Source organism: Schistocerca gregaria, chromosome 1 (genome assembly GCF_023897955.1).
Source record: "Schistocerca gregaria isolate iqSchGreg1 chromosome 1, iqSchGreg1.2, whole genome shotgun sequence".
NCBI classification, from domain to species: domain Eukaryota; kingdom Metazoa; phylum Arthropoda; class Insecta; order Orthoptera; family Acrididae; genus Schistocerca; species Schistocerca gregaria.
In genome coordinates this window covers 113,269,561-113,295,388 of record NC_064920.1, presented here as the reverse complement: position 1 = coordinate 113,295,388, position 25,828 = coordinate 113,269,561, and the positions used below count along the sequence as shown (strand labels likewise).

Sequence of the window (25,828 nt, the reverse complement as noted above, 5' to 3'; positions counted from 1 at the left end):
TTTATTTGAGACACGCACATGCGTCATCTCATTTTTCGGGTTGTGATGAGGAAAGAATGTTGTGTATCCTCTTGCCTACATATCTGGATGAATACATTTCCTGTATGCTGGCATAGTATACTACATATGTGGTCACTACATATTTCAGTATCACAGTATTTTATGAATGTTGCAAGACGACATACAGTCATTTTGCCACATCGCTCTCTGATAAACAGACAACACAGCGACATGACAAAAGTTAATCCCACGACTCAAAAATATCTTAATCTATCTGATAGTGATGGCATAACCATTGAAAATGGAAGTGGTGTTCAGAATAGAAGCAACTGAAATACTAAATTAATAATTTTCTTTTGATTGAAGCCTAGATGCACACAAAGAGCAGATTTAAATTTGCCCTATCAGAAAGTCCTCCAGATTTTCGATGAGTGCGCGAACTTCTCAACGCACTGGGAACACACTAAAATTGTGCTTTAAACAAAAAACTGCAAGTTCCCTTTTTTTCCTATTTGCTGTTACCACCTGCATAAGAAATATCTCATTTCCAGCAGTAATTCATATAACCCACGTTTTTGTATATGCGACCAGTAGCACTGTGCAAACAATCTTCGTTGAAAATTTGTATATTTCTTTTATTACGATTTTTACCTTTATTTAGACATAACAGAACAAAAAAGTCCGTCAAAACAACTAATTATTTCCAGCTCTCTGCCACCAATATACATATTTATTAAAGTAGTAATACACAACAAAATGTTTATTATACGTAATTTACCAACAATTATGAATCGCTGACCTGAAGAGTCACTTGAGTAATGGGAAACACCTGCACTTATGAAATTCAATGAACTTCATTTCAAAAAACTATTAAACTAAACCAAAACAATTTGATAATTTTTTTACAGTTCCTTATAGAAATTATCAGACATATAAAAATAATCCGTTAATTTATAATGAACGAAGAAATGACAGTAGGCACCTCTAGAGTGCCTATCTTTCACAACTGTCAACACTTTTACCATCATCAATGTTCTGATCTGACATTTTGAAGAATTTTTGATCAAAATATAAATGGGCTGCGCGTTTCCGCTTGTCTCACGCTTATAAGCTACGTCGGGATGTTCCACCTATAAAATAGCAGGAGGTCACTTCCCTGTGTACCAATGTTTCGTGACTGTAATAACTGGATGAAACCATTCGCCGTGTTCGTCAGAAATTGAATCGCAGTTTTTAGGAACGAAATCGAAAAATGCTTGAAATATTATCACCAAACATTTTATAGTATGACAACAGTTCATCACCACCTCGTTATAATTTTGTGCTCTCTTATTTGCTAAGAAGTAAAAAACAAATATTTTTAAGGAAAATTTTATATTTTTCTTGTTTTGTCTTTTTCATTTGCATGAACATACAGTTTATTGCTGCAGTGGTTACCGGTTTCGGTCTGACTTGTCTATTCTCAAACCGCACACCTTGTTATGAACCGTAACTGGTTATGTAAAATGGTGCAAAAAGCACGAACAGCTTAGTACAAGAAAGTCAAATTCTGAGCAACAAATACTCTCATTGATGTGTTTGGTTGTGTAATAAAATGGAACACCTACAACCATCCCTTCGATGTTACTTATTAAATGGCTACCAGTTTCGGTGATGCAGTACACCATCCTTAGGTCTTAACTGACACAGAGGGGGTTAACTCCAATAGTACACACGATTCCATCAGTGGCCAAGAACTGTGAACTGGTTTCTCATGGAGTTTACGATTGGAGTTAACCCCCTCAGCTTCAGTTAAGCTTTGAAGATGATGTACTTAATCACCGAAAGTTGTAGCCACATAATAAATAACATCGAAAGGACACCTGTAAGCATTCCTTTTTATTACATAAGTGAACGGCTGTTAAAGTACACACATAGGCTCTTTTATCAATGTGAGTATTTGTCGCTCACAGTTTTGACATTGTTGTACAAAGATACTGCTGCCTTTCTGCACCCTGTTGTATAACTAGTTTCAGTTGATAACAGCGTGTGTGGTTTGAGGATGGGAGCGTCAGGCCGAAACCGTTAACCACTGCAGCAATAACTTGTGTATTGCCTCGAACTAGCAAACATTATAAAAATTTTCGTAGGGAACCTTCTCCTCACATTGTAACATTTCATCGTCTTGCTCGTATCTGGCAAGCCCTCGAATTTGTAGGCCAAACAATTTACCAGCATCGAATTCGATCCACTGAATTGTTGTAATTTTTCCCTCAAGTGTTTATGGGCCTAGCGTTGATGATTAATTATCTTTGCAAAATTTTTCATGAGTTGTAAAAAAACACTTCAAAACAAACCGCGAGGATAAGTTACAGTTACTGCCGACTACAGTACTAAATGATGTAGTATACTGAACTGGTAGGACTCGAGAGGTGGATGTTATTTTTGTTATATTGTTTCATTCCTGTCATATGTAACAGTTATTCGTAAGTTGGCAACAAATTTCCTCTGTTTTCCTTTGTGGATGAGAATCTTTGCAAAAAGAAAACCAGAGCTAAGTTTTAGTTTTGTATGTGACATTAGTTATCAGTTCAACTGAAATGGTAAGAATTAGCTAGTTGAATGGAATTTACATTTTCACTGTTGCACGCGGTAAGCATGATACGTGACCATCGGTGGAAAGGTAGGTGAGATTAAAGAGGAGGTTAAAGAGTTTGGAGAGCTAATTACGAAATGAGGTAAAGCGGGAGAGAAAAAGGCGAAACGCGGCCGGCGGTGACTGTCAAGATCAGCTGCTCGCCACAGCGGCCCACGCCGTCGCTTTCGAACTTCCCGCCCCGGTGCTCCGGGCGCCGCCCACCTGTTGCTCGCGCGTTTGTTTACAACGCGTCGGTGGGCGAGTGCAGCGTCGGTGGGCGTCGGCGCGCGAGCTCAGGGAGGCGGGCAGAGGTTCGCAACAGGTAGCAGGGCGGACTTACCGGGCGGCCCGGCAGGCGTGTGTGAGGAGCGGCTGTGCGGCTGTGAGGCTGTGGCGGTGACGTCCGTGGGGAGCGAGCGCCGGACACTGAGTGCCGGCCACGGGCGCTCCGGCCGGCGCGCCGCCGCGGGTCACGTGACTGCTACGTCACGCGGGCCGCCGCTTTCCTTACAGGTACACACGGCACGGCACGCGCTGCGGCGCCGACACTTGCGAAATACGTACCCGCTCGGCCCTTTACGCATTTTCTCGGACCTGCTGTGACCGGCTGCTGATTTTTGCGCACGTCTGGTCTCTCAGCTTCTCCGATGGGTAACGCTAGTACCAGGAACTACCTTCTGCTCCAGAAAATGGAGTGATCTGAGAGGATGAGTCTCTGTGTCATCGTCTGTCACTTGATAATTCTAAATTGTGACAATATACAGCATTTCTTTTTCTAGTTAGCCGTATGGCAAGTTTGGAAAGGGTATTAAAATTCAAGGAGAAAAAAAGAAAGCTTTACAATAATAAAATTATAAACAGCCGACCAGTAGCAATGGACAAAGAAATTCTTTACCTAGGTTTCAACAAACAAAATTTATCTTCTTCAGAAGGTAACAATTTTACATTAGTAAGGACTAGTGTACCATCGCCGTTTTTACAATTGTCGGCATAGATCCATGTGTCAAAATTAAAATATAGCCCTAGAATTAGGGTTTGTCACGTTAATATAAAGTAGCTCATCGATCTTGCAGAGTCGGTTGTGAGCTCTGCAAGATCCATGAGCTATTTTATATTAAAGTGACAAACCCTAATTCTAGGTCTATATTTTAATTTTGACACATGGATCTATGCCTACAATAGTAAAAACGGCGATGGTACATTAGTCCTTACTAATGTAAAATTGTTACCTTCTGAAGAAGACAAATTTATATTTGTCGATACCTAGGTAAAGAATTTCTTTATCCATTGCAACTGGTCGGCTGTTTATAATTCTATTACGTGAAACCGTTGCTGTTGTGCAGCTATTTTTAAAGTATAGAAAACTTTACGGTTTACCATTATAGAATGCAATAGCAGTACAGGATATCAAAACATCCGCCTACTCACTCTAGAAACGGCCATGAAATTATTCAACACAAAAATCTTGCCAATCCCGGCCTATGGGATGGAGGTTATATGGAACCACCTGACAGGAAAAAATCTAGAAACACTAGAAAAAGTAAATTCCACTTATGTAAAAAGAACACTAGGTCTCTCAAAGACAAAAGAATCTAGACTAGTGTACCTGCTAGCGAGAGAGACATTCCTAATTGAAGACATCAAGCTTCGATATATGACGCCACACACCAGGTCTTCCAGAAATCAATTGAAGATCATGGAGGATAAACGAGAAAAAGTATGGCTGGAGGTCTATGACACCGAAGCAATGAAGAACCGCTCATGGGCAGCACCAAATTGCGACACGTCGTAACTGGATTATCTGTTAACGGCTTTCATTATCTAACTTACAAATTCAAAACTTGTGTGTGTGAACTGTGTAACGAAGCCTGTGAACGATATCATGTAGAACTGTGCAGTTTAAGAGTGAAATCTATAAATGAATATGCAAAAATGTAAAATGTAAATGTAAAATGTTAAGCAAAGTAACTGTATATGGATATTTGGCTGCAATTTTATTAAATAAATTATAGATGGCACAGGACTTGGAAGATTCAGCTGAGCGGATGGACACTGTTTGGAAAAGAGATTATACGAGAGGGCTTGCTTGAAAAGAATGCCTCCGATTTTTTATATCAAAACTCTTAAAGATTTTTAAATAAAACAAACGTTATTACGATTCTACTTCTTTACTCACGTCCAGATACACAGCCGGAAAAAAATTGGTACGCCTGGAAAGACTTTTATCCGATGACGGCATATGCCACCTGTGGGATGGTAGATGTAATGATAATGGTTTCAGCGTCGTCCGCCAACAGACAAGCTAGTAACATAGCTTCCAGAGAGCCATCCGTGTTTGCTTTTTAGAAGGGAATGCTTACAACTAGAAGGTTCAGTGTGGTGTAAACATCTGAAGCAAGCAGATAACAATGCCAGTGAGACACATTCGTTTTTCCTACAGCCAACTCAGCAGTTTGAAAGGAGTCAAATTGTGGCCTTCAGAGCGACGCGATGGTCCTGTTGGAGAATTACCACACACGTTGTGAGCCAGTGCTGGCATCAGTGCTCACGTGAACATGCAGACACTCGTAGACGAGGTTCTGGACATCCATGCAGCATAGACGCCCGCCGGGATTGTCATATTGTAAGGGCAGCTGTGGCAGATCGCGCAGTTAACACAGCACAGGTAAGACGGCTTGTGAGCCTAGACGTGTCAACACGAACTATTGCGAGCTGTTTATGAGCAGCGTCCTCCAGTAACGCCACAACATCGACGTGCACGGTTCAAGTGGTGCCGTCAGAGTATATCTCAGGAAGATGGAATGGTGCATTGTGGCCTACAGCGATTATTGCAGATTCTGCCTGCATGCCAGTGATAGTCGTTTGTGCTTACAGCATAGACGTGGTGAGCGCTGTCTTATAGAGTCCATTTGTCTGACACAAAGGCCTTCCTCCAGGCCTTGTGGTCTGGGGTACTACAGTTTTGGTGTTTCTGGAGAGGACGCCAACCAGCAGAAGTTGTTATACCCATTCTTTTGTCTTTCTTGCAACAGGTAGGTGATGTGTTGTTCCAGCACTATGATGCTCGCCCACACACTGCCCCTGAAACTCCAGGTGACCTGCAATATGTGCAGCAACTTCCCTGGCCAGCATGATCTCTGGATCTGTCTCCAATCGAGCACTTCTGGGACATTAAGTCACCAACCATCAAGTTTTACAGAACTACATGAACAGGAGGAGCATGTGTGGTATTACATAACCCGAGAAGTATTCACTATCTGTATGATCCCCTGGATGCCAGAGTCAGCGCCTGCCTTGCTAGCCATGGAAGCTACACGAAGTACTAATACGGGCGTTTCATCATGGGTTGATACTTGGTACCTGGGAACCCGCTTGGGCTACTGATCTGCACATGTAATGATTTCTTATACTCCATTTGCACTGTTGCAACAATAAATCTAGAATGAAGTGGAAACCTCTAAAAGTGTGTTCTAATTGTTTTTTCTAGCAGTGTACTTGCAGATCTCTGCCACTAGAGAGCTCCGAATTGTAGCGTGTAGCATGGCAATGTGTACCATAACTATGTTGGTGGATAAGAAGCAGCGTGCTGCGACAAATACAGTAATTCGATGCCTTGAGTTCGCTGTCATCGATCGTCCTCCATAGAGGCCCCAAGACTTACAGGACATCTCCAAGCACTTCACTTGGTCACATTCGAGGGCTGGAACCCCTATTCATTTCGTAAATAAAACTGCTTGGGCTGTTCTCAGGTTTCCAGTTCCGATATGGATGTGTTTCCAGATGTCTACCCTATCGTTATCGCCGTCGCCCTCTCCATTGCTGCGAGTTTACACTGCCAATCAATGCTTTCACTGCCAGTACTCACTACCTGACATTTCCTAAGCTGACAGTCATCGTCGTCGCATCCCGACCTCGGCCTTGCCACTGGTCATGGCAGCCAGTCTTCGCCTCCATCAGCCAGTCACCGCAGTCTCATCTCCTGTTTGTCGCCGCCGCGGGTGCCATCTGTTTTTCGCCGCCACTGCATCACACTGGAGACATTATCATCACTCGCGGCCGCTCATCCCACTCAACGCTGCTCATCACCGTCCACCATCATGGATCATCTCACAATTATCATCTAAACTTCTTCTGCTGCCGCCATCACCACATGTAGCACAATCAGCTTCCTACACCTATCCTCCCTTACCTACAGTAACCTCTTCCACCACAACCATAACCCAAGCATCTCTCTTCCTCTGCAGCTTCCCTTATAGTTTACCGTTCAGCCAAGACTCATCAGCCACAACATCCACCACTGCCACATGCGTGACAGCCCGCTGAACAACAATTGCCCCAGATGACAATATGAGACTCGCCTCATCGAGTCTCACTGCACCAACTGATGCATATAATACTAAAAGACCTGCATTGCTCAAAGATAACACTCAACGACGTCACAGTTCACCACCCTCCATCCCACAACCATTCTTCCCCACAAAAGCTCTTAAAAAACCAACAAAACGACAAAACACTGGTATCAGTCTTGCTCCCACACAAAAAAATCCATTAATTGATCCTGACGACACCCAGCATATGGAGACAACTCCTACCCCCCCACTGTACTCACCTTCTCAAACCCAGATCAAAAATTCCTCAAACCCAAATCCTTCACCCTCGAAATCAAAAAATACCTACTCAGCTTTAACATGAAACAAATCATCCCTAGGAAAGTGCCTTTATTATCTAAGTCCCTCAGCAATTTCCACAGTGATCTCCTCTTCAAAATCCTTCATGTTGCCTTTGGTCCTAAGCCTGCTAAATACCTGTGCCATACAACCCCAACGTCCTCACCGTCCCCTCTCCCTCACTGCACTGATCACCATGGATCTGAAGAGGAATCCGAAACGAACACCACACCGAATTTAGAAGTCTGACAAGACTTTCGTATCATCAGTGATCACAGACCCAACCACATTGTCAGTGTATTTACTTCCACCATTAACCTTCACCTTAAAGAGGGAGCTCTGATATACCACCACTGCCACAAGGTCGAACCTTCCAAATCCCTAGCTTCCTCTCCTGCTTACAACACCCGCAAAGACTCCCACTCCACCTATTACATGAAATGCAAAGCTAATCCTCATCCAATCAAGGTGGAACTCACTAACTCTATCTGTCCTACTGAAACCCCCATTCAACCCAGCATTTGTCTCCACCCAACCTCCAGTACTGAAGACATCATCATATTCATAACAGCTGTTCTCCAAAATATTCATTAATTCCAACATTCACAGACCCTTCGACGAATCTCACCTGTTAATCGCTCTGTCTTTCATGTAAACATCCAAGCTACCTACTCCCACCACCAGACCCACTTTCTCTTCACTCGCCTCGACACACTAGCATAAGGTGCATCTAGTCCCCACCCACAAGCACCACTGTTACTGTCCCTTGTAATGGCGTGACAGCACTACAAAGTCTTGTACCATAACATCCGCTCCCCATCCACCCATAAGTCTTTTGAAACATACCCTTCCACAACACAATTTCCATACCTTTAATGAAACATTCTTCCAACCCTATCACACCATCCAATATATTCTTCACTGCACAAATAGCCCCCTTCCCTTGTCCAGAGATGGAGTTGCAATTAGCCATCACAAAAAGTCCCTGCTTGGCCACAACCCTTGTACAGTACTCCCACCAAACACCTTATCCTCGCACCTTAACTATTGCCTGAGTAACCAGAAACATCCGACGTAATCATCCCATCCCTTATGACTTCCTCGCTCACTCAGATCGCACCTTTTCTGCCAATATTACTGCCACTGATCTTGACATCCATAGGAGATCCCCAGCAGAGCGCCAGTGGTGGCATCAGTTCCCTGGAAGGTGACATTGTTCCCATCCCACACCACACTCATCCTGACATCAACACCACCCTCAATGTCATCCTAACACCCCCAACCTCCTTGGAGACGTTATGGCAGAAGCCCTTGATTGGATTGGAAGTTATCACCTATGTATACTCCTCACCATCTACTGCACACAACCTTATACCCATGCATCCCATCCCAATCTCCATTAAAGACTTATACAATACTACTCCCATACCACCTGGAATGCCTACTAGGACTTCATAGAAACCCAGATGGGTAGCTACCCCCAAACCTTACAACAACCTGATGATACCCCTCATGCCACATCCTTCCTGGAACAGACCTTGTCAGAGGCTATCTCCAAGCACATCCCTACTGAGACAATATATCCTCACTGGGCCACCCACCTCCACAGGCCTTACTCCTCTTTTGAGAATTGTGTCATATGCACTGCTCCTTCCTACGCACTTTTGGCCAGGGCACACTTACATGCCACCAACAAATACTGAGGTGTGTCAGGAATTTATTAAATGCAAAAAATGCCAGGATTGGCGCCAGACGTGCACCAGACTCAACACTACACTCCTCATCAACTCTTCCAAGTATGGGAAAGCTTCCATCAACTCAATACTTGCTTCTCCGCCACAACCATTCCATAGATGATAACCTGAGCAAAGCTGACCCATTGTATCCTATCTTTCTGATGTCTTCTCTATCCCTGATTACCCTCATTCTGATTACTCGCTTTTCCCTACCATTCACAAAAGTACCAACACTGCTGTCCCACCCCTGGCATCAGCTTCCATTACTTGGGCAACATACCAAATACAGAATTAAATACACCAATCACAGCACATGACACAAAACGTACTGCACAGAAAATGCAGCACATCCCCTGGACATGACCACATCACCTTCTGGCACCTTAAAGAATGCCCCTCTCCCTTCTCGTCACCCTTACAACCTTTTGTACCACTGTCTTCTCCAGAGGTTATTATCCTGAGCTTACAAAACCTCCAAAATCCTCCTATTCCGCAAACCACACATATCCCCTACTGATACCTCCTTGTATTGCCCCATCTGCCTCACCTCAGGTTTCAGCAAGATCTTCCAATCTCCCAACGTGTTCATCAACAGCTGAACCAACAACACCTTCTTCCAGTTCACCAGTGTGGCTTCTGTTACAGTTTCTCCTCCAGTAACCTGACCCTGCATCCACCAATCTCCTATCCTACCAGATCTGTTCCCAGAAATCTGCTATTTTTGTGTCTCTTGACCTAGAGAAAGAGTAAATCGTGTATGGTATTTCAATCTTTTTTTAGACTCCAGACATATGTGCTTCCAATTAACTATGTATGTCCATCTAATTGCCCATCCATTGTCACTGTTAACAATACCAATTACTGTGCATTCCTTTCCACTGCAGGAGTGCCTCAAGATTTTGTCCAGTCTCCTCTCATTTATCTCCACTGCATTGTTGGTATGTCCAGACCACCCCCATCATTCCACCTTCTCCAGTATGCTGATGACATCTCTTTCCTCGCCTCTATCCTACACTCCAGAAATTCTAATGATCCCTCAAACCCACCTCAATTAGCTTACAGGCGTAACAAATGGTGCCTCAAGATCAATCCCTCCAAAACCCAGGCAATAATTATAGGACAAACCACGCACACCTTCCGCTTCCATGACTTCTACCTTACCATTTACGACCTTCCTATGCAGCTAACTGATTTGCACTATCTCTCGATCAGCAGCTAACACAGGAATCTCACCTACTAACCATTCAACAAGAATCAGATAGTACTTTAGAACTACTAACAGACCGAACTCAGGAATAACATCCCTCCACTATTCCCACATCTACAAAATCATGAACTGACCCATCCTCTGTCTTGCCAGTGTTGCTTGGATATCCGCTCCACCAAATTTCTGTAAGTCGCTCCAGATCCTTGAACGCCATGCGCTCTGTTTCCCATTCTGGATCTGTTTACCTTCCCCCACATGGATCCTCTACCATCTGATCAAATTCTGACCCCATCGGAGACCTCATCTCCTACACTAGATTCCGATAACACCGTTGTCAAGTCCTCTGATCACCAAAGCTGGTATGCTGCCTCAGCTTCACAAACAAACCCCTCCATCCTTAAACCTACACACATTCTGTATCCTATTCCAACGCAACTTCAACCAGCTGCGCCTTCAAGGTAATGAGATCTGTCCAGCTATTTATCCCTCCTACCAACTTTAACACCTCCTCGGCTTTCCCACTCCACACCAGGGCTCCTCTCTCCTTCTCCCTCTAGACGCAACGCCATCCATATCTGCTTGTGCCCCTCACACATCATTAATCCTGCTCACCCTTCGTCCTTTCCACTGTCTGTATTCCCACTACCTGCTTCACCTCCTACCTATTATCTCCATAGTTTCCCCACCCAACAAACTCCTATCTCCATATCCGCAACACCTCCTGAACCTCTATGAAACATATTCTTTCATTTCAGAATACTTTTTCACCCAGTGGTGATCCTTCAGATGTAAAGTTAAAGTGCAGTGCTCTTTCATAGAAAAATTTCATCTCATTGCAACTGTGTTGTTAAATTGTATGTATTCTTCGTAATTTTAGCTATCCGTCATCGACCTAAACAGTCCTCAAATTTTTATTTTTCTGTCACCTACAATCTTTTATGAACACTCTTGGCTGACGAGCGGAGTACTGTACCGCTGATAGCTCACCCACCGCCCATTTGGGGCGTGGTGGATGAAACAACAACAAAGAAAAAAGTCTCCACTTTCATAGTGGTAAAGTAGTTCAAGCAGAAGTGAGGTTGTGGCAACAAACTGACAACAAGCTGATCTCTCGTTGGGAGAAATGTATTCGTCGCCAGGGTGACTAAGTAGAGAAACAAATATGAAGATATGAGGAATTAAGGTGCAGAATGTTAATAATGTTTGTTTTGTTTAAAAAGCTTTAAGAATTTTCGTATAAAAATTTGGACGCGCTACCTTTCAGCACGACCTCGTCAAATGAAACTCAACAAAATTAAAACATGGGTAACGCAGTGTAGTAAGAGTCCAGGCCCAGGTGATGTTGAGGGCATTAGATTAGGAAAAGAGAAACTAAAAATTTTAGCGAAGTTTTGCTATTTCGGGAGCAAAATAACTGACGACAGCAGAGGTAAGGATGATACGAATTGCAAACTGACTAAGCAAAGAAAAAAAATTCTGTAAAAAAAGAAATTGGTGAACATCTAATGTATATTTTGGCCTAGGAGCTCCTTTCCGAAAATATTTGCATGAGGCAGAAAGGAAACATGGAAGGTAAACGGTATAGACAGGAGAGGAATAGGAACGTCGGAAATGTGATACTACAGAAATGTTTGGAGGGTTATGTGGGTGGATCGGATAACCAAGGAAACACTGAGGAGAAAAAAGCCTTTTGGCCCAACATGACTAAGAGAAGGGGGTGACAGACAGAGGTATCAAGGACTAGTCAGTTTTGATATGGATGGAAGTACGTGGGGTAAAAGTTGTAGATGGAGACAAAAGGTTGAATAAAGTAAATAAATTCAAGCTTATGTAGGCTGCATTAGCTGTGTAGGGATGAAAAGGCTTTCACAAGACCAACAAGCACGGAGAACTGCACCAAACCAATTTCTGGATTTGAGACGTCAGCAGCTAAATCAAGCTGAGGCCTGCTTCTTCCATTATGTTAATGCGCTGTTCGTGTGCAATGGTCTTACAAGGACACCACACCGCAATCGGATTTATGAATTATTTTGCATTTGTTGTATGTGAAGTACATAACTCAAAGATGAATCTTCTTAAGAAATTCGGTGCCAAAATTATCGAGAAAATCGACTTTGAAGTTCTCCGACCACTCTTAATAAGTCAATATTAGAGGTCGTTCTTTCGGCAAGCGACGTGGCTGTGTGGTAGATCGCCCGCCTGCCACATTAGACGCGTAGTTTTAATTCTTGACGAATTCACGTTATTGAACAAAGCTGCATGTTCTACGAGAATTTGCATGTAACGTGAAATACATAAATATGGAAAAAATTATTGTGTCATTTTTTAAAAATAAAACACCTTTGATTAAAGATCTTTTATACAGTATCGGTAACTGAGAATTTATATTATCACAAACTATGAATTTTCGTGTGCATTATGTAATCAGAAATAAGAAGACATTCACAAAAATAACAATTAGATATGTGTTACTTAGCACTCATTTGATGAATTTTAAGATTAAATTACCTTTATTCCAACTGAGTCTCGAGCGCTATCGATTTTTTTCGACCCTTACATATTTTAAGCGACACAGAAATTTGGTTACAACATACACCATTATTCAAAAACTTAAAGTCACTCGATATCGAACCCAGGTCCCCTACATGACCGGCGAATGCTCTACCACATAGCCATGCTACTTGTCGAAAAAAAATCCTCTTACTTTGACGTATTACAGACGATCAGAGAAGTTCAAAAGGTATTTCTTCAAGAATTTTTGAGAGTTGCGTCTAACTATTTTTGCTCATTGATATTTCAGTTCTCACCTTCGCGTACCATAAACATAAAAAATTGCGAAAATCTGATTGCCTTTAGTTCCCTTGTTTGCGTGGACGACATTTGCAATTTACTTTTAGAAATCCCTAAATGTATACACTGTGGCTCGAAGTTCTATTCTCCACCCTCTTCGCCGTTTAGAAACGGGAATTCACCGGCCACTTCAGTCTCCACCGTCAAATTGATGTTTGTGTGAATGAAACCGCGGTCTATGCGGAATCCGCTAGTAGTGTCAGTCAAGTTGAGACAGCCAGTCAGACGGTACAAGCAGCTACACTGAAGGGCCGATCTGACGAGCCTTACGTGCCACATCCACACCACTGATACTCTGAAGGAATGGGGACGAAGTATTGCCATTGCTTTCGTGCTGTACACCGTGGCATTCACGGCGAAGATAAGACGCGTCTTTCAGAAATACCACGTTACAACTGTTTTCTGCTCACATACTAACGCACTGTCGTTGAACAATGCCGAAATCAACGACATACCCGTTCATATCAGCCCTGCAGGTCGTCGGTAGCGTAACACCGTGGTAGTTAATCAGTGCGGGCACGAGGCCAGATAACAATCTTACGTTAAGGTCACGACCACGCTCCTGGGGAACTTCTACCCTCCACCCACGCATCTCGGGCAAATGAGTGAGATACGTTCAAGGACAGGATGTAACCTGATGCCAGTCACTTGTCCCAGCCACATCTCTACTGCAGTCGTATGTAGTACATTTAACCTCCATACCCACGGCTCTAGGGCAAATCCACGACCCACCTACAGTGCCAGTTCTGGAGCCAAAATCAAGACTGCCCTCCACCATTGATCTAGGCCAGTAGGATGGCTTACAAAACGTGGGAGACCCCACCCCAAACCTTTTTTCTCCAGACCGATAGGAATACATCAAAATGGCGAGATATCTCTTTCCCCTCCCCCTTTTCTCTCTAGAGGAATTGCATGTGCCTCACCATTTGTGCTCAGTGCTCTGTAGTGAAAGGACTAAGTCTGGTTGAGGTCGGGGTGTGGGGATTTTTAAAAAAATAATGACAAGTATGTAATAGAATGAAATCTTCACTCTGCAGCGGAGTGTGCGCTGGTATGAAACTTCCTAGTAGATTAAAAATGTGTGCCGGAGCGAGACTCGAACTCGTGACCTTTACTTTTTGGGGGCAAGTGCGCTACCATCTGAGCTACCCAAGCACGACTCACGCCCCGTCCTCACAGATTTACTTCCGGAGGAGAGCTTCTGTGAAGTTTGGAAGGTAGGAGACGAGGTACTGGCGGAAGTAAAGCTGTGAGGACGGGGCGTGAGTCTTGCTTGGGTAGCTCCGATGAAAGAGCACTTGCCCGCGAAAGGCAAAGGTCCCGAGTTCGAGTCTCGGCCAAGCATACAGTTTTAATCTGCCAGGAAGTTTCACGTCAGCACACACTCCGCTACAGAATGAAAATTTCATTCTGGAAACATCCCCCAGGCTGTGGCAAAGCCATGTCTCCGCAATATCCTTTCTTCCAGTAGCGCTAGTTCTGCAAGTTTCGTAGGAGAGCTAGACGAGGTACTGGCGGAAGTAAAGCTGTGAGGACGGGACGTGAGTCTTATTTGGGTAGCTGAGATGCCGCAGGCACGGTGGCTCAGCGTGTTTGGTCACAGAGCTTCCTGGCCTCTGCAATAAATAATCTCAATGAAAGAATCAACAACGAACTTCAATAAAGAATCAAATGGCTCTGAGCACTATGGGACTCAACTGCTGTGGTCATTAGTCCCCTAGAACTTAGAACTACTTAAACCTAACTAACCTAAGGACATCACACACATCCATGCCCAAGGCAGGATTCGAACCTGCGACCGTAGCAGTCGCACGGTTCCGGACTGCGCGCCTAGAACCGCGAGACCACCGCGGCTGGCGAACTTCAATAGATATAATATTACGTCCGCTACGACCAAATACACTCCTGGAAATTGAAATAAGAACACCGTGAATTCATTGTCCCAGGAAGGGGAAACTTCATTGACACATTCCTGGGGTCACATACATCACATGATCACACTGACAGAACCACAGGCACATAGACACAGACAACAGAGCATGCACAATGTCGGTACTAGTACAGTGTATATCCACCTTTCGCAGCAATGCAGGCTGCTATTCTCCCATGGAGACGATCGTAGAGATGCTGGATGTAGTCCTGCGGAACGGCTTGCCATGGCATTTCCACCTGGCGCCTCAGTTGGACCAGCGTTCGTGCTGGACGTGCAGACCGCGTGAGACGACGCTTCATCCAGTCCCAAACATGCTCAATGGGGGACAGATCCGGAGATCTTGCTGGCCAGGGTAGTTGACTTACACCTTCTAGAGCACGTTGGGTGGCACGGGATACATGCGGACGTGCATTGTGCTGTTGGAACAGCAAGTTCCCTTGCCGGTCTAGGAATAGTTGAACGATGGGTTCGATGACGGTTTGGATGTACCGTGCACTATTCTGTGTCCCCTCGACGATCACCAGAGGTGTACGGCTAATGTAGGAGATCGCTCCCCACACCATGATGCCGGGTGTTGGCCCTGTGTGCCTCGGTCGTATGCAGTCCTGATTGTGGCGCTCACCTGCACGGCGCCAAACACGCATACGACCATCATTGGCACCAAGGCAGAAGCGACTCTCATCGCTGAAGACGACACGTCTCCATTCGTCCCTCCATTCACGCCTGTCGCGCCACCACTGGAGGCGGGCTGCACGATGTTGGGGCGTGAGCGGAAGACGGCCTAACGGTGTGCGGGACCGTAGCCCAGCTTCATGGAGACGGTTGCGAACGGTCCTCGCCGATACCCCAGGAGCAACAGTGTCCCTAATTTGCTGGGAAGTGGCGGTGCGGTCCCCTACGGCACTGCGTAGGATCCTACGGTCTTGGCGTGCATCCGTGCGTCGCTGCGGTCCGGTCCCAGGTCGACGGGCACGTGCACCTTCCGCCGACCACTGGCGACTACATCGATGTACTGTGGAGACCTCACGCCCCACGTGTTGAGCAATTCGGCGGTACGTCCACCCGGCCTCCCGCATGCCCACTATACGCCCTCGCTCAAAGTCCGTCAACTGCACATACGGTTCACGTCCATGCTGTCGCGGCATGCTACCAGTGTTAAAGACTGCGATGGAGCTCCGTATGCCTCGGCAAACTGGCTGACACTGATGGCGGCGGTACACAAATGCTGCGCAGCTAGCGCCATTCGACGGCCAACACCGCGGTTCCTGGTGTGTCCGCTGTGCGGTGCTTGTGATCATTGCTTGTACAGCCCTCTCGCAGTGTCCGGAGCAAGTATGGTGGGTCTAACACACCGGTGTCAATGTGTTCTTTTTTCCATTTTCAGGAGTGTACAATGATCAATAACGAAAAAAATGTTTGTAGATCACGCGAGAGGCGAAGGTCCCGAGTTCGAGTCCGGTCCGCCACAAAGTTTTAATCTGCGAGGAAGTTTCAAGTGAATAACAAATTAATTTCTGGTGTATCAGGAATATTTTTTCACAGTTTGTATATTACTTTTTGTAATTTATGGTTTACTGACAATATTTTTCAAAGGTTTTTTGTAATAAATTTTTGCTAAGATTGTTTTATCGCTAACAGTTTTACAATATCTTATAGCATGGAATTTGTTAACTTTTTTTTCTTTGAATAGAAAACTTATATACATATACAGGGTGCTCATTTCTGAGTTAATTAGCAATGGCCGACCGCAGTGGCCGAGCGGTTCTAGGGGCTTCGGTCCGGAACCGCGCGACCGCTACGGTCGCAGGTTCGAATCCTGCCTCGGGCATGGATGTGTGTGATGTCCTTAGGTTAGTTTGGTTTAAGTAGTTCCAAGTTCTAGGGGACTCAGTAGTTAAGTCCCATAGTGATCAGAGCCATTTTTTGAATTAGCGATGAAATTTGGCTATCAGGCCATTGTATGTGAAGATTCAAGTAGCCTTTCATATATACTTAGTGTCAGTTGTTCTCATAGCGTAGATGATAGAGCACAATACTGCACTGTCTTTGGCTCAGGTTCAGTCATTGCTACCGTCCCATGTTTAATTTTTGTATCACTCAGTTTTTCGGTTTTAGGAAAATAAATTTGTTTGGCGATAGCATCTCAGGCGGGCCGCTTGTATTTGCGCGCAGCTGCCTCAGTGGATAACGTTAATGAACTCGGAAACGGTGCAACGTTGTGAACTCTTCACAGCACAACCTACCCAACAACACCCTTACAAGCTTTTAAGACTGTTACCGACCATCATGTTTAAATTTTTAAACAAATACTAGCAGGCACATAGATACTTGTTATATTTAGAGAGATACTATTTATTTCTTAGTACCACTAAAGAAAAATCTATATACCAAATTTCCCATAGCAAAAAATTGAATCAGTGTTTTATGATAGGTTTTTCATTATTTATACAATACAATTTTCTTTTTACAGAAATAATTTCTTATTCTGATGCAGTTGTCATTATTTACACAGGCGCACACCCACACCCACACCCACCCACACACACACACACACACACACACACACACATGTACACACAGGCACCCTCCTGGTGAGCAACAGAAGACGTGTGCAAGAACTTCGCATGCATTCCGTTTATTGTTTGGACGTCTCAAGTCGCTTACCTGCCTTTCTCCTGCTTCCACTATTTATGTACAATTGTCACGCGCCCATTGTATCTGAAAATCGAGTATACTGATAAATTTCCAGTGTATGACCCTGTCTTTAGGTATTCGTGAGACCTGAAAGAGACGATAGCTTGTGTATGAACAAGTAGGATATAATTATGTAGTGGCGTACAACAGAGTGTAATGTAGCATTAATATTGTTAATCTTATGCCTTCTCCGATAGAATACCAGTAAACCAAGTACAGGGACGCAATAGAGGATCACGCCGTAGACTGACCTCAGAGATACAGGTTGTGTGCGTCTTTTCGTCGACCCCTCTTCGTCACGAGAAAGCCGTGCGATTTTCACCAATCACTTCGTTCCTCCAGCGACATACGGCAGACGGTTCAATTTCATTAGCATACTCTATGTAAGATCGCTTACATTACACTTGTATTACTTTTTCTGATATTGAACCGATAATCCCTTTTAAAGACACTATCCATTCGTTTCAACTGATCTTCCCACGTCCTTTCCCGCCTGTGCGATATTCACAAGGTGACGGACAAATCTAATAGTTCTAATTTCTTCTCATTGACCTTTTCTTCCTTTTCTTTCTCCTTAGTTGCTTAATGCTTGCTAGGTGTACATACTGGATAACAACAGGGACAGGCAATAACCTTGTCTCATCCCGTAGCCAAACTACTGCTTCCCTTTCATGTCCTTCGATCTTAACAACTGCAGTCTGGTTTCTATATAAGTCACAAATAATATTTCACTCCCCGTCTTTTATTTCTTATAAGTTCTAAATTCTTCACAGTGTTTCAGTCAACACTGTCGCACGATATTTGTAAGTCTAGAAGTGCCATAAATGTGGGTTTCGCTTTTCTGTATATCTAACTGTGTATTACTGTAATTTGTGCCAGGTAGAACTTCCTCATTGATAAATGTGACATTTGGATATATTTTGAGATTCTATTTGATATTATTCGTTGCAATTAATGTAGAAAATTAACAGAGATTGACCTATTACACTCCCCTAGGGGCTACCATATATTAGTTCAGTGTCTGCAGATAACTGTCCATCCAGGATAACTTACTGCACCTGAATGTCAGGAAATTTTTTGATCCTGTCACGAATTTGCTTAGATTCCCCATAGGAACATACTATCTGTAGTCGTCTATGACTGAAATGACTTTCCAAACAATTTAATGCAAAAGGGCACTACAGTCATGTTCAGAACAAAACAGAACACCTTGAACGACTAGAGATATTACGTTCATATTCACAGGACATGTACATTAGTATGTTCTGTAGAAGTAATTATCATTTCAGTCACCTCGGTCCAGCATGTCCCCTGTTGCCTAGTAGGCAGAGGGTCCGCCATGGGCCCTGATAACTTGTCCCACGCGTGGTGATATCGACGCGTATGAGGCGCGAATAGCGTCATGTGGTATGACAAAAGACTGACAACCTCTGATACCAAGAAGGCACGTATTCGAGAAGCAACCTGAGACTCGTGCATTGTCTTACTGAAAAATGGCTTGTTAGGTGTTGTGCTGAAAGTGTATGGCTGCGGGTCACAGAATGTCATCCACGTACGTCACATTGGTCACAGTGCCTTGCACACGCACCATCTGTGATTTGTGGTTGCACCCAGAAGCATCCCACACCATAAGGCCTCGAGTGACCCTGTATGTCTTATGCGGATGCAGTCAATGTGGTGCCGCTTCCCCTGTCTCCGGAGAACCAAAATTCGGCCAGACAGAACCTGGATTCGTCCGGAAACACTATATGCTTCCTATATTCCTGTCCACAGTGACGTCGTTCCATATACCATTGTCTTCCAACATGTTTCTGCACATTCTCAAAGATAGGCGAAGTGGACGACGCGCAAGTAACCCAAGCCGTAATAAATGGTGATAGACTCTCACCCCCGATAGTGTACGATGTATTACACTGTTGTGTCAGAGCAGAGAAGGATACAAATCTGTCCCCTCATGCCATTTGGATGAGGTGCCGATCTTCTTGGGGGGTGATCTGGATGGTTTGACCTGACTCGTGTTCTATGGCCTTCCGTGGACCATTCTGCACACACCCGTTGCACTGCCGAAACACTTAGTCCTACACCATCAGCAGCTTCCCGGATGGATGCATCACATTCTCTCATGTCAATAATGTGCCCTCTTTAAAGCTCACTGATTTGACGGTACGGTTCGCGCATACGTCTGCGAAGCATCTTGCACGTCAGCTCAAGTCACACTGGTGCATTACCTTCGGTTTATAGTGACAACGAGATCGGCAGGCGATAACGGTTTTGACGTTAAATCTGTGGGCCGACATAGTTAAAATGTTAATCATTTCTGTAATACATGTCCTATCTCTACTCATTCAAGGTGTCTTGTTTTTTTTCTGAACAGGAGTGTACTCCAGCATAGAAAGTGTGCCAGATGGCTGACTTACAACACTGCTGCTAGTATTCATCTATGTAACCTACTTTCATAGGCATCCGCAAGCGGAGGCACGTGGGGGACACTTGCGCCCTGCCAGATTCTGCAGGTGTAGAATTTGTATTAAATGTAGATATACCAAGCATTTGTGGAAATGATTTTCTGTGACTCTATTAAGCAACATTTTAAAAGTCCCGAAAACAAAGGGACACGGCCTTGGCGCGCACTCGTAACTTGGGTTTGTTTAAGTGAGGCTATTCACGGTGAATTTTATCATATCATTTCAATGGCGCTACAGCGGTTTTGGCTATCATTTGATATTAACTTTTACATAACATTCCCATATTTTCTCTGTAGCTTCCTCATACGGCACTCACAGAGGTGCGGAAGCGCACAGTTCTGCTTCGTGGATTTCAGCGATAATGTTACCAGTACAAAATGGGAACACATCCGTTGCCATTTCCTACAAGGACATCTCCTTTTCCCCTATGCGCAATTTTTTATCATTTGCCTGGGAGCACGGATGACCCTGCAAGATTTGCTGACGTCACGTTGAGGTTTATGTGGTAGAACAAAGTAGTTTCTGAAATACACGATCATGCAATGCTGAAGGATGTTTATACATACTTGGTCGACGGGCAAGAAGATGGGCAAGAAACGGGCAAGAAACACGTCAAATTTCAGGGTAGAGATGATGTCTTCTGCGTGATTTGGGTTTTCTTATCTGTACTGGGTGCAACACACAACAGCATGCAGTCATATAGTTACGAACTCTGCAGTCTCGTTAGCATAACGTGTCAAACTAGCTAGACGACGATCATCTTTGTTCAGTACTAGACTACTAATTGTCAGATCCACTGGCCACTTTGAGGATTGTTTTGGAAGGTTTTCCGCATTCATATGGCCGGATATTGGGCCTGGATTTCACATATCCACAATATAATTTTCAAAATAATGGCTCTGAGCACTATGGGACATAACATCCCAGGTCATCAGTCTCCTAGACTTAGAACTACTTAAACCCAACTAACCTAAGGACAGCACACACATCCATGCCCGAGACAGGATTCGAACCTGCGACCGTAGCAGCAGTGTTTTCAAAATACAGTTTGTTCAAATTTTAGTACACCAGTCAATATTAAAGATAACAAGGCACGAAGACAATGCAATAAAGACAATAAAGTGATCAGATGTGAAGTTGAGAAGCAAATAAATCGAACGTAGTTCATGCTCCGAGTGCTAATCGGTCTCCTAGTTTCAGCTATGTACACTTCGCCACATTCGCATCGGAGTTCGTAGACGCCTGCAGCACGAAGAGTATCAACAAAATCCTTTGTGGACCCCACCAGATCTCGGATCTGGGATATAGGTTTAACTACTGTGTGGCACATCACTTAGACTGACGCCTAAGAAGGAATTAAACCGATATTCCAGGATACAATGTCCGAGATCTGGTGAGACGCACGGATTCCATAGATGATCTGCACACTGCACACGTCTACGAAGTCCGTCGAGACGAATGATCACTTGTGTGTCAGGACATGAACGCTATGTGAGACTGGGGCAACGGATCAGCTGTGCCCGGAAACCACTGGGACTGTGGCCGACCGACTCATTTTCAAGAACCTCGTATACTTGCGCTGCAGCCGTGGATGAAGTAGCGAAAAATAAGAGGGGCGTTCGAACTAATTAAACTCCCAAAGAGCATGAAGCGGGGGGGGGGGGGGGGGTTACAAGTTGCTGACGAGTAGGCTACCATCGATCCCAGTCCCTAGGCCTACATTTGTTCACCAGGCGTCTGTTCCACAGGACCTGGGTTCTACAGCATGCTGTGCAGCATTAAAGTCTCGCTGCAGGGAAACTCAACAACATGGATAGAAGCTGGCGATCCGTTGTTGTATAGCAGTCACTTGCGAGAGTAGGACAGCCAATAGCCCACAGTGCAGCCACCCTTCCATAGCAATATTTACTTCGAATTATACAATGACGTCCAAGAATGTGACGTCGGTAGCCAACTGACAAACGAAATCAGAGTGTATACGAGGGAAGGCCATCTCCACAATCCAACAGTTAGTCGCCCTGAAGAGGAACACTCCAATGGTCGAAACAGTAGCATTTTAATTGTTTTAGTGTTTCATAATTACACTGTCCATTACCCAGAACTATTTTATTCAGATAAAATATTCAGTCTTAAGCTTTATAGTCTGTCATCTACTAATGACAGTTTAAACAATGTCTGTCACCACATATACGAGGCTGAGTGTATATGTGTGAATGTATGTCGAGAATCTCCTCCCAAACCGTTCGATTGATTTCGGCCAAATTTGCCACAGAATCTGGAGGCTCCACATCAGGAGTTTATAACCTCCTATCTCCAATAGGAGCGGAGTTATAGGCAAAAACGTCTTTTTCCCAACCCCATGGAATGTAGGCTACCCTGCACAACAGGTACGTTATGTGGGAACAGTATTGGCTTGCCTTAGTGCTCTGCTTTCTAGTGCGGTCTACACGTTAGGGACAAAAAAACAGTTTTCCAGCCCCAAAGTGTAGGTTGCCCTCCTTGACAGATGCGTTGTGTGGGAGTAATATAAGCCTGTTTTATCGACCTCCTTTGTGAGGGCCACGTGGGCATGGCTGAGCAGAGAGATGAAGGAGATGGCTACAAATGGTTCAAATGGCTCTGAGCACTATGGGACTTCACTTCTGAGGTCATCAGTCCACTGGAACTTAGAACTACGTAAACCTAACTAACCTACAGACATCACACACATCCATGCCCGAGGCCGGATTCGAACCTGCGACCGTAACTGCCAAGGAGATGGCTAGTAAGTGAGGAAGAGAAAGAGGGAGAAAATGGAGACAAAGAAAAGGACAGAGAGGGGTGGAGGAGATTGATACAGAGAGAGAGAGAGAGAGAGAAAGACAGAGAGAGATAGAGAGGGCGGGGGGATGATGAGATAGACAAAACGTTTGGGGAGGAAGAGGCAGAGAGTGCGAGCGCAGGAGGCATATTATATCGGTAGCAGCAACAGGCTGTACAGGGGCTACACCTGCAAACAGTCATGGCTGAGAGAAGAGGGAAGGGAGGAGATGGATAGTGAGAGTGGGGTAGAATGAGCTAGATAGACAAGGGGAGAGGAGGAGATGTGCAGACAGAGTGGCCAGAGGACATGGACAGAGATTTTGGGTACTTGGGTATAGACGGAGGTATGGGGAGGCCGAGATGTATGTTCAGAGGGAGGAGATGTAGGAGGAAGGTGGAAAGACTAATATTGGGCAGGTGGAAAAGAAAGACGGCAAGAGAATGTGGCAAGAGGGAGGAGAGTAGGATATATACGAAGGGGGAAGGAGATGTGGTCGGAGATAGGATAGAGGAGATGGACTAAGAGAGGGGGAGGAGGAAGTGGAGAGAGAGAGAAGGGAATGAGCAGGTGGGGAGTGATGGGAGGGAAGAACAGGTGAACATAGAGAGGGAGGAGAAACAGATGTCTGCAACTTGCCATAAATCAGCGGCGAAAAGGCTAGTTAGCCGTAAAACATTTATAAGTTTGTTTTGGTGGTGTATCAAGAAAGGCCTTATTGAGAACAGTGGCGCACAACTTAAAGATTGTAAGGAGCCAGTGCTCCCGCGTGGTGCCGGCGTGCGGTGACACACGCCCCAGCAGCGGGGCAGGAAAGCGTCCTTGCCTTTCCTTGCTTTGCCTTCCCCTGCCGTAACCGGCCTCGTCACGATGTCAGAGCGTCGCCGTGCTATTTCCGGTTCGCCGGGCGGAGTTGTCATGTGCGGCGCGTACGCCCGCCAGCGCCTGGCGAGCGTTGCACAACACAACAACTTGTTAGGACGGCGGCTGCATATGGGCACACCGACTGACAAACTGGGAAAAGGAGGCGGCCAATGAGGCTGAGATCTGTATCACAGCGCCGCTCTGGCAACGAAACGCCGCCTGCCCCGTCTATACAGCAGAAGACAGCCTGCGATGACTTCGATCCGTCTGCGCACGTGCTACCTTCAACTGTGACAGGCAGTCGCAAAGTAAATTAAACATCTACCAGGAAACGCAACTCAAACTCTGTAATTATCACTAAATGCTCCGTAGAATACAACATAGGTTGTTGTTGTTGTTATGATATTCAGTACGAAGTCAGGTTTGAAGTCCCTCTCATTGCTGCTCTAGCCGGTGCACTCTTCTTCATCTCTATTGCAACGCATACTCATTTCATCCTGTTTACTGCATTTTTCTACTCACTATGAAACTGACGTTCCTTGCTTAAAAAAATGGTTCAAATTTCTCTGAGCACTATAGGACTTAACTTCTGAGGTCATGAGTCCCCTAGAACTTAGAACTACTTAAACTTAACTAACTTAAGGACGTCACACACATCCATGCCCGAGGCAGGATTCGAACCTGCGACTGTAGCGGCCGCGCGGTTTCAGACTGAAGCGCCTAGATCCACTCGGCCAGGCAAACCTCATTTCCTAATCTAATTCCCTCAGCATAACCCGAGTTGATTCGACTACATTCCATTATCCTCGTTTTGCTTTTGTTGATGTTCATTTTGTATCCTCCTTTCAAGACACCATCCATTCCGTTCAACTGCTCTTCCAAGTCCTTTGCTGTCTCTGACGGAATTACAATGTCGTCGGCGAATCACAAAGTTCTTATTTCTTCTGCATGGATTTTAATACCCCAAAAAATGGCTTCAAATGGCTCTGAGGACTATGGGATTTAACATCGGAGGTCATCACTCCCCTAGAACTTAGAACTACTTAAACCTAACTAACCTAAGGACATCATACACATCCATGCCCGGGGCAGGATTCGAACCTACGACCGTAGCGCTCACGTGGTTCCAGACTGTAGCACCTAGAACCGCTCGGCCACCACGGTCTGCACGTTCCTTGCTGCCTCAGAATGTGGCCTATCTACTGATCCCTCCTTTTACATTATAACTTCTCTGTCTACCAATCTGATTCTCTGTTTCCTCTTTAGTTAGTCAGTCCAAAAAGTTAATCTTCGGTATTGTTTTGTAGGACTACATTACATAAGCTGCTTTTCTTTTCTTGTTTTAACAGTTTATCATCCACGTTTCACTTCTGTACGAGGCATACAGACCAGAAAAACACATTCAGAAGAAACTTCCTTTTTGTATTCCGCCTGGAAGGCGGCGCTTGTCTGCTTCTGTAAACTGAAGGGTAGGCCAAATGTAGCAAGTGAGTAGGAGCAGGAAAATGTTAAATGCTTGATACTGCAATTAGGTTATAACTCTTTTACTTTGCATACAGATGAGCACGTAGGTGCGAAGCCGTTCATCCATCAAATCTAACAGCTACGAGTAGTTGGACAAACTATTATTGAAGTAACACAGTCTGTAATTGCTCCCCCCCCCTCTCCTATGAAGTAGAATCAATGTTGCTTGGTCGTCTCCTCGGAATCAAATGGGCTCAATCTGGAGCGAAGCTCGTTGAGCTGCACAGCCCCGGCTAGAGGGCGCTGTCGTTTGGGTCGGTGTCGTAGTGCCAACCTACGAACTTTGCACCTACGCCGTTGCATCGTAGCTATCGATACCACATTCCTAACAGTTAAATCTACATTACATGTTAATAAATTCTTGTTTTTTTGGAAATGCTCTCATTTTATATCCTCTCTACTTAGACCATCGTCAATTATTTTGCTGACCAAACTGCAAAACGTACCTACTACTTTTAGCGTTTCAGTCGT

At 44.7% G+C, this 25,828-nt stretch overlaps 1 protein-coding gene across 3 annotated transcripts in view; it reads right to left on the bottom strand.

The window, feature by feature from the left end:
- The window catches only part of LOC126334712 (microtubule-associated protein futsch-like), an 802,673-nt gene extending 799,615 nt beyond the window's left edge, over positions 1 to 3,058 (bottom strand). For all 3 annotated transcript variants that reach the window (XM_049997227.1, XM_049997256.1, XM_049997264.1), the window contains exon 1: positions 2,958 to 3,058. The gene's annotated coding sequence lies outside the window, so the exon portion shown is untranslated. The remainder of the gene's footprint in view (positions 1 to 2,957) is intronic.
- Between the last annotated feature and the right edge of the window lie 22,770 nt (positions 3,059 to 25,828).